Source organism: Pelodiscus sinensis, chromosome 7 (assembly GCF_049634645.1).
Source record: "Pelodiscus sinensis isolate JC-2024 chromosome 7, ASM4963464v1, whole genome shotgun sequence".
Lineage (NCBI taxonomy): Eukaryota > Metazoa > Chordata > Testudines > Trionychidae > Pelodiscus > Pelodiscus sinensis.
The window spans coordinates 70,105,746-70,116,342 of NC_134717.1; the positions used below are offsets into that span (position 1 = coordinate 70,105,746).

The 10,597-nt window shown below is 44.5% G+C and overlaps 1 long non-coding RNA gene across 1 annotated transcript; it reads right to left on the reverse strand.

Moving 5' to 3' along the window:
- Window positions 1–4,782: 4,782 nt before the first annotated feature.
- Window positions 4,783–9,221, reverse strand: LOC142830324 (uncharacterized). The gene is made up of 3 exons (XR_012905494.1): window positions 9,042–9,221; window positions 8,077–8,387; window positions 4,783–5,255 (listed from the first exon to the last, which is right to left on the reverse strand). It is a non-coding gene; the product is annotated as an uncharacterized LOC142830324 (long non-coding RNA).
- Between the last annotated feature and the right edge of the window lie 1,376 nt (window positions 9,222–10,597).

Below are 10,597 nucleotides of genomic sequence, written 5' to 3' on the forward strand. Positions count from 1 at the left end.
TGTCTTTTTCTTAAGCTCAGCAAAGCTATTCAAATTCTTACCCAGTTTCAGGATGGCTGACAAAACTTGACCATCTACTCTACTGTTACCCTCTCACCTGTACAACACCATCTAAACGGTTTCCCTAACAACATATAAGAAGGACCCAATAGTTATTCTTGCCTCATTGCTTACTCAGTTAAGGTGCGTCTACACAGCTTAACTCAAAATAAGCTACACAAATTGAGCTACGTCAATAGCATAGATATTTTGACATAGCTTATTTCAAAAGTGGGAGCATCTAAAAAGTGCTTATTTTGATATAGAGCTCTCTTCGCCCGACTTCCCTTACTCCTCGTACAATGACGGATTTCCCTACGACGACTAGTGAAATTTACATGCCCCTTCCGGAAGAGGGGCCAGTGTAGACGTAGCCAAGGGGAATAGAGAGGGATTGTGCTTAGAATCAAATTCTTCCCCTGGGTTGTCTTAGCTATGCACTGCTTCATACTCAGGGCAGATCATTGTTACAGAATTTAGCCATTTATAATGATTCTTAACCAGTGAAGTCCCCTTAATTCTAAACATTCTTACATTCTACCCATGCAAAGAAACAGGATCCTACACTTGTTGGGGGGTTATAAGCAATTCATTGTGTATCTTTTCACCAGAATGTTGTAGGGTAATAAGGAGAGAACAGCACAAAATAACTTGCAGGGGCACTCATGAAATATGAGCCAAATATTTTAATTGCACAATGAAATATATTCCGTAACATCAGTTTGATGGAAATTAAACAGGAGAACCACTTTTTCCCCCTCAGTTCTCTCTAAATTACTTGAAATTCCAACTTCCTGTTATACTGGGTATAAATCCGCTCAGAAGACAACCATTAATCTCCATTTGCTTGCACAGCTAACCAGGTACCATCAGCATGTGATTATAGTGGAAAAAGTACGGTAGCCAGCTATTAAAGTAACATTTAAGTTTAAAGGTTCCCATGCCTAACTACTAATATACCTTTGAATAAGAAACATTTGAAACAATCCTAGATTGGCCTTTATGTGCCCATGAATAAAATACACTTTAAATAATATCTACATTTTGTTTCAGTCTTTATAATAAGACTCCTGTGGGTTTTTAAAACTTTAAAAAAGCATTTTTTTTCTATTTTGCGATTTCTAACTTGAACAGTAGGTAGAACATGCTAATATAAATCAGACCATTGCAGCAAAGTTAATGGAGCAGCTCCAATTTACACCTACTGAGGACTGATGCCAAAATGGTAATCCTTTTAGTTTTTCACCCTTTCATCTTTTTGTGCTTTTTATCGAAGGCTTTTGTAAAACAAATTTGCAACCTTGGGATAGCAAAAAAAAAAGAAGTAATATTATGCCTTTTTTACAGGTGAGGAACCAAGACACAGAGAAATTAAGTAACTTTCACAAGTTCACATAGGAAGTCAATAGCAGAGCAAAAAGTTAACACAGATACCTTTGCTTGGCTCAAAACTGCAAACCACAAATCCATGGATCCATGGATCTCCCATGAAGCATAGGACAGAGTTTGAAAACCACATCTAAAGGCATGCCTACACAGTAGCGTATACCTCGAAATAAAGTATGCAATTTGAGCTACACAAATTGCATATCTTATTTTGAAATGCTTTTTTCTAAATTTGGTGCTGTCTACAAGGCACTAATTCCAAAATAAATTGCTATTCCAGCGTCTTCCTTAATCCTTGTGCAATGAGGTTTGCAGGAATTTGGAATAAGAGGCCGATTATTTCGAATGTATTTTGAAATATCGGGAGTGCTGTTAAGATGAGCAGAATGCTATTTAAGGATAACGGATGTTATCCCAAAATAGCGCCACTGTGTAGACGTACCCTAAAAGTCCTAGGTCGTGATTCCAAGACAGATCCTGTTTTCACTCACTCCATTGTACTCTCAGGGTATGTCTACACTACAGAGTTTTGAAATAAAGGAATTGCTATATAGACACTTGCATAATTATTTTGGAATAATGGTTGTTATTCTAAAATAACTTTGCTGTGTAGACACACCCAAAGGGTATGTCTGCACTGGGGAGTTATTTTGAAAAAACTCCCCTAATTTTGAAATAAGAAGGCAAGCGTCCACACTACCAAGCCTGTTATTTCGAAATAAGGGGCTTGTTATTTCGAAATAATAACTCCTGCTTGTGAAGAGGAATAATCTTATTTTGAAATAGTTATTTCAGGAGTTATTATTTTGAAATAATGTCTTTAGAAATAACCTGCTAGTGTAGACAGCCTCTAATAGTTGGACAGTAGCTTATACCCTGAAGCAATAAAATGCATCATTCACTTGGGGTACGTCTAGAATACATGCTTCTGCCGACAGAGGCATGTAAAATAGGCTACCCGACATAGTCAATGAAGCGGGGATTTAAATATCCCCAGCTTCATTAAAGTAAAAATAGCCGCCATGCCGTGCCGGCTCAGCTGATTGTTGGCACAGAGCGGCAGTCAAGATGCGGATTGGTTGACGGGGGAAGACTTTGTCAACTGCTCACTTATGCCTCATGAAACAAAGTTTATAGGAGCGGTCGACAAAGGCTTCCCCTGTGGACCGATCCGCGTCTTGACTGCCGCGCTGTGCCGATAATTAGCTGAGCCGGCACAGCGCGGCCAATTTTATTTTAATGAAGCCAGGAATATTTAAATCCCCACTTCATTGACTATGTTAGGTAGCCTATTTTACATGCCTCTGTCGGCAGAGGCATGTAGTCTAGACATACCCTTAGGCTACGTCTAGCCTACGCCTTTTTCGACAGAGGCTTTTTGAAAAGTATCTTTTGAAAAAGCCTCTGTCGAAAAAGAGCATCTAGATTGCATTCCGCAAATCAAAAAATCAATCCGCTTTTTCAAAAAAGAGCGTCCAGACTGCCTGGCTCTCTTTTGAAAAAAAAAGGCACCCGGAAGTGCTTCTGCCAGGGCATGGGGGCAGCCTTTATTTCCAGGTGCTGCTGCATGCCCTTTGAAGAGACACATGCTTAAAGGGATCCCCCTGGACAGCCGTTGCTCTGCTCCTGCTTCTGGCTTGCCTACCTCCTTGAGGGAAAGCAAAGCTGCTACAGTGCTTGCTCTGGTTGCTCTGCTTCCTCGGACACCACAGGAGTTTGTTTGCAGGGTTTTTTTTTTCTGCTTTTCACTGGTTTTGGCCATGGAGCCTGAGCTGCCCCATGGCAGGCGATGGCCCCACGCTGCCATGCTGCAGTTTCTGCTGCATCTTCATGACTCTGTCATGAATCGCCTGCCCCATATGGACCCAGACCGCATCGAGGAGACCCTCCTCTGGGATGCAGGAGCTCAGTCCTTGCCCCCAAACTTTTTGGGGGACAGGCAGATTTGGAGGCACGAGACAAGTTTGGACTGGTAGGACCGGCTTGTCCTGCAGCTCTGGGATTCCTGGAGCTGTGTGCCTGGCTCGCCCCTGCTCTGCAACACCAGGACACCCACCTGCGGCCCGCCATCCCCCTGCAGAAGCGGGTCGCAATCGCCTTGTGGAAGCTGGCCACCCCCAACAGGTACCGCTCCAGTTTGGTGTGGGGAGGTCTACCGTCAGGGCCGTTTTGATGGAGGTAGGTGACTTTCAGGGGACAGGCCCTGTGAGTGGGGGGGTTGAGAAAGGGGGATTGCCAGGCAAGGGCAAGAGGGAGTGGGGGATGGAGTGGCACTTGGAGGCCACTCCTCGGCCACCCCTGCACTGATGCAGGGGAGGGGGGCTTCCTGACAAGGGGAGGAGTGGGTTGGGGGGGGGGAAGGAGGGTTCTTCTCCCAAGAGCTTAGGTAACCTGTCTAATTCCCTGGTTTCTGTCTGTCTATTTGTCTCATGCTGCAGGTGGTGAGGGCCATCAATGAGGAGTTCCTGAAGAGGCTCATCCATCTCGGGGACCTGGACAACATCATCACCAGGTTTGTTGCCCTTGGCTTCCCAAACTGAGGAGAAGCCCTCAATGGGACACACATCGCAATCCGTGCACCGCCCCAGCGAGCAGCCCAATATATAAACCAGAAGGGCTACTATTCCATGGTGCTGCAGGCCCTCATTGACCACCGAGGACACTTTATGGACATTTGTGTCGGGTGTTCGGGGCGGGCACATGATGTCCACGTATTCCACAACTCCTACCTGTACCGCAGGTTGCAGGCAGGAACATTTTTTTCCCCAATGGGACCTCACACTCGGGGACATGCAGATGCTGGTGTGCATCATGGCTGATGCAGCCTACCACTGATGCCGTGGCTCATAAAGCCCTACACTGGCCACCTGGATGCGAGCAAGGAGCTTTTCAACACACATCTTGGCCAGGCTCGCATCCAGGTGGAACGCGCCTTCAGCCATTTGAAAGGGAGGTTCCGTTGCCGCCTCACATGCCTGAAGATGGGGGAACGCAACATCCCGGAGGTGGTGGCTGCATATTGCGCCCTCCATAACCTGGTGGAGAGGAAAGGGAAGGCCTTCCTCCCGGGGTGGGGGATGGGGCTGATGGCGAGGTCAGGTCATTTGAGCAGGCCTGGATGGCTGCCATCCGCCAGGCTCACCAGTCTGTTGTCCGAATTCGTGAGGCCCTGAGGGAGAGATTCTCAGAAAGAGCCCACTGACTCTCCCCAGGGCCTCCCCTATGGGGTGTTTGGCCTGGCCCACCCCTACCTAACCCTCGCTCTCTTCCCATAAATACACACACACATGGTTTTCTTTGGAAACAGAAATTTGTTTTTTATTAGAAATAATAGCAATCCAGAAAATGTGCTAACTGTGTATAAACCACCTTTCTCTTGGTACCGTTCAACAGTTTATAAACAAATCTGTCACTCAAAAATAAAGAATTTGTTCCATAACTGAAATGTCCTTTCACTGGCGTGATAGGGGACTGAACACCGGGAAAGAGGAGGGGGACTGAACACCGGGAGGGAGAAGTAGGCCACTGCTTCCCTGATTGCAAGATCCTGCCACCTTCCTGCATCCTGGCACCACCATGGCTTTGGGCTCGGGTGGAGCGAGAGCCAGTCCTGGTCTCGGAAGGAGGAGGGGCAGCTGTTGGGCCTCCTGCATAGTGGCACAGATTGAAATGCGGTGCTGGAGCAGCTCATCCAGCAGCCTGTCGCACCACTCAGCCTCTGTCGCCGTCCTCTAACAGGTCTGTGTAGACACACCAGTACCTGCGGGTGCCACGGGTCCTGGATGGTGGTTGGGGGTGTGTGGTGTTCCCCTGTTGGGTAGAGGGTCCAGCTGTGGAAGAAAAGAGGAGGAGACAATCACTGTCTGTGTGCACCCCCGCTGTCCCCGAGTGCATGCCGTGGCTATCAGGGGCTCTCCTTTGGACAGGAGACTCAGGGGTGTTACACGTGACACCACATGTGAGTTGGGCAGCGGCCTGAAGGCATCACAGGGGCCCCACAGTGGCAATGGGACTACATGGCCCCCCACACTGCCAACCCACCCACCCCTCAAAGCACTCACTTGATGATCCCTCCCCAATGCCCACAGATGCCTAGGAGGCCTCTGGGGTCTGGAGGACAGGCTCCTGGGAGAGGGTCCCTGCTGCCTCCTCTTCCTCCGGGTGCAGCTCTCCCACCTCTCCTGCCTGGTCGTCCTCCTTCAGGGGTCAGTCCACGATGTGGTGGGGTAACCTGGACTCCACCACACACAATGGAGTCTGGGCTTCCACACCACCTAGGATCTGCTCCAACTCCTGGTAGTAAGGGCAGCTTTGTGGGGCTGCCCCGGAGCAGGAGCTCTGGTCTCGGGCCTTGGCATATCCCTGCTGCAGCTCTTTGACCTTGGCCCTGACTTGGTCCATTGTGCGGGTGTGATGCCCTTTCTTGGCCAGTCCCTGGGCCTTGCTATTATATGTGTCCTCATTCCTGTGGCACGACTGCAGGGCCTCTTCCTGGGACAAGAGCTCAATGAGGTTTTTTATTTCTGGGCTAGACCAGGCTGCTGCCCACCTTTTGGTACCCCTGGGTGGGTTCTCCTCACTGTCCTGAGACGGGCCATGGCTGGCATGGGTGTTCTGGCTGGCTTCCTAACAGTAATGCCTGTCTGGGTGCCGGTTTTGCGCAAGAGGTGTGTGCATATAAACTAAAATGATACTGCTGAGTTTATGAGGGATTTGGACAATCAAAAGCTATTACAATGGGATTTCAGCATCCCCCCAGAAAAATGTAATACATGACTATAGTGTAATCACAGTGGCAATTTACTAGTTTATATTTCCTGAAACAATAACATCTCCACAGCAGTCATTTCTGTACAAAACCAATTGTGTTTTACAGATCCAGCTGTGACCGAGATATGATTGCACTGGTGCTATTTCATTAATTGCACCTTTTAACTAATATGTTATGTTCTATGGGTATTTATTTTAACCCTTTGTTTCAATCACTAATCATTTCCACTTCTTCCACTTAATTGTTGTTCATAGGGTGCAAACAGGTCTAATATATCGATCTAGCAATGTACAAAGGAATTTGTCCTGGATAGGAGACCCAGAAAGTGATCTGACTTTGAATGGTTGGTTGGTTGGTTGATTGATTACTTTGTACACGATTATTTTTAAAAATGACACCACTTTAAAAAATGTTAATGCCACCATTGAAAAATTTGGAAATAAATGTATACGAACAGATGAAAGGATCTCCAGTGGAAGCAGGAATGTTTTTGACAAAACACCATATTTTTATCTTGCCAAAGGGTTGTTAGAAATAGCATGTTTAAATATCTGGAGGTGATCCTAATCCTGACTGCAAGAAGCATTTTGTCTGAGCAAGGACTGCAACTCCTATTCAGCAATCTACTCCTCCTCTGCAAAGCACTTCAACCTGTTCTTAAAATTAGGGATGACTTCAACAGATGCTCAAATGCTTTGCTCAACTGAGACCTGCGCAAGCAGGCTTCTACTGTATATGCAATACTTAGAAGAGTCCATTTTAATCATTTTATCCCAATATGTCTTTCCAATGCTAACTTAATAAGAACATGATTTTAAGGGTAGCATTTTCAAAAACATTTAGAGATGGCCCAGCATTGTCACCAGTGACATCAGTGGGAGTTCTAACATTTACTTCAATGAAAGCAGAATTAAGCCAACTCTGAGAGCTTGTCTTCACTATCAGGGAAATGAATGCTGCTACAATTGATAGAGCAGGTATTGATTTAGTAGGTCTAGTGAAGACTCTCTAAATTGATTGCAGATCACTCTCCAGTTGACTTCAGTAATTCAGCTCCCCAAAAAGAGTATAGTAAGTTGACCAGAAAGTATCTCTCATCAACGCAGCACAGTGAAAACATATAGCTGGAGTATTATAACTTAAATCAAGTTACCTCATTAATGAAGACAAATCCTGAATGTTGTTCAAAATTTCACAGTTAATATGTAAATAGATTAGGAATATGATATGAAATGTATCACCTATTTTTAGAGCCCCAAATCAAAGGTTGAACTGTATATGTATCTGTGGGTTCTTTTTTAAAACCTAGGAAACATGGGCATCAAATAGCAGCATTGGAAAATGAAGCACATACATCACTACATTTGTAAATTTTAGTTTCCCTTTCTGAGCAAATGACCCCTGCACAATTGTGTAGCTGTGGCTGTTTATAGCCGTGATTAATATTAATTTGTTATCTAGATCCTTGACTGATGGCACGTGAAAGAAAGCTTTCCTCTTTCAATCCCAAAACTGTTAGAGGAAAGGGATAGCACAAGATTCAGGCCTCCATCTGGAGTATGTCTCTCTTAAAGGACAGCCAGAGAAAAATCTGTAGGAAGTCCCCCATCACCAACTGAATATAGGGGGGCTATATAAGAATAACTTAGTAACTCTAACATCAGGGGGGCAGGGCCTTTCAGGGGTGTAAGGAAAAGTAAGTACTCTCCCTGGTGCCCTATGTGGGCTAAGAGGAACGTGGGTGTGGGCATACATGAGTAAGTAAGGGTACATGGTCACAGCTCTCCCCTGGGCAAAGAGCTGGCAGTAAGGGGTGAGAGATGAGCTTCTGCAGAGCTGTCATAATTTGTTGTTGCTATAGGCCAGTAGCAAATTATTACCCTTCATTCTGTGTGTCATTATGAGGCACAATTCCTTCCTCAGGCAGCCCCTGGGGTGGCACAGCTCTGCATCATCCGCACACAGGGCTTGCAGCAAAGTCACAGTTTAGACCAGAAGCAACTTTTTGTTTCATCACATCTGCTATGGAGAGGGATATAATCACTCCTGCTTTTTATTCTGGAGGGAGAGCCAGAGCGATATTTGCTGATCCCTGGAGTGTCTGACAGTGATGAGTGAGTCCCAACATCCGTCTCACCCATGCAGGTGGCGATTCTCTTCAAGGAAGAGTACTGCATTCACTACAAAGGGTCTGCAAAACACAATAGAAACAGCAATAATGTAAATCAGTTCAGATAACTTTAATGGATGAACATGACTTTTCAATTCCTTCACCACAAAATACCATGAAAGAGACAATAATATTATAGATGTCTCCCACACACAGTATTTTTTTTTTAAATATCTATTTCAGCATTACAATTGGTGTAACACTTTCACCATAATCCTATCATGTCAAAATGCCTTATAAATACCACAGCCCAAATTTTTCAGAACATCGAAAATTAACCTTAACTTTACATTCAAACATCAGAATCACTAGCCAAGGAAAGTAAGAAACTTCACATTCACATAAAAGTTCTCTCTAAGCACAGTAGAAGGAAACTGATCCAGTTCTATGCCTATCATAATGGCCATAATTCATTAGACCAACAATTTCATATATCTTTTTGATTCATCCAAAATTCTTTCTAAGGTTTTAGAGAAAGATCGCAACATTTTCCTTTTGTATTCTTGAATTATTTATTCTGAGCAAAACCATGCCACAATGCCACCTAACTAGGATATTAGCCAGGCTACCTTCGGATTTATGTCTCCAAAGGGGAAAGCTTCTTTGGATGAATGTTTCAAAATCACAAATTTTCAAATAAAGTGGGAGAAAGAAAAGAGCAGGACAAATACCCACCCAACACTCTGTATCCCTTAAATTCATGATAAACACTCTCTGTTTGAATTGTAGGGAGTTGTTATCCACACAGTGACCTCCAATTATGACATTTTGCATTTCCTTACATTTCTGAAATGTTTGCCCATTCAGAATCTGGAATTTACTTTCGAACCATTGAGTAGTGAGGCATTTACTCCAGCTGAGTGCTCAGTCCACCTGCTGTGCATTTTCCCTGTGTAATATAATGGTCGGCCCTTTTAAAGCCAAGGGGTTAATGAAATGCAGCTGATGAGACAGGTGTTCCCTCTAAAGAGCTGGGCTGCCATTAAGGTGAGGGAAGGAAAAGCAGCAGGGAGAGACTGCAGAGGAAGGAGGTAGGGATTTTGTAGGGGGAAAAAGGACTATGAAAAAAAAAGTTGTAGAAGGTATTGCTAAGGCACAAGGACAAGGAACAATTCTGCAGAACCTGGGAAGCAGGGCCAAAGAGCACTCAGACAGGGTGCCCAAAAAGGGGGCACCTTTATGTTTTCTTCTGCTTAGTCAGGACACAGGGAGACCACTGTTAAAGGTCAGTGTAGGAAAGGAGTGTTGGTCATGGTTTCTGATTTGTGCTTGGAGGACTTTATTTTTTTTTTTTACTTGAAAAGCTTCTGTTTGTCTTATTAACTGAGCCTGAACATGGGTATTGTTAAAACAGAGAGTTGAAAGTCCCTATTCAAGACCCTGAGGAGGGGTAAACAGAGGCTGAGTGCACAAACCCCAGATCTTGCCACAAGGTAGCATTAGGAGATAAGGATGTAATATAGCACACCATATTTCCAGTTTCTTTTGCACTGTCTTTCACATTAAAAAAAACACAGGCTCTGGACAAACTATTTGACTTTCAGTATAATTGTTTATATTATAGAAGATGACATGGTTAAAGTACAAAAGCTTCAGGGGGTAGCTGAGTTAGACTGTAACTGGGAAAACTTAAAAAAACAATGAATAGTCCAGCAGCACCTTAAAGACTAGCAAAACATGTAGATAGTATCATGAGCTTTTGTGGGCACAACCCACTTCTTCAGATGAATGGAGCATTAAAAGTCCAGATCCAAAAATAAATAGGGAAATAGGGGGAAGGAAAGGGGAAAAACAATGAATTAGACTGTTCAAGTTACAAGAAGCTGATAAGAACAATTTGTACCTTTTCTATGTACCCATTGTTTAGTGATTATAGTAGTTTCTTATGTCCACCATTTCCTGACCCCACAACATTCTCACTAGTGCTAATAATGGTCTTGATTATCACCACTCCCCTGATAATCACCACTGTGAGCAATACGGTACCATGCTCACAGCCAGCAACTGCCTTCCTCTCGCTGTTCAGCTCTGAAAGTAGTACCTCTGCTAGCAGCAGCACTGAAGTAATGGTAGTAGCGCTACAACAATCTTGTGACCCTCCCACCACTCCTTTTGAGTCAGGCCCCCCAAAATTACAGTGCCATGAACTTTCAGCTCTAAATAGCTGAAACAGTGACATATGACCATGACATTGACCAAAATGGACCATGAATTTTGGTGGGGCCCTAATG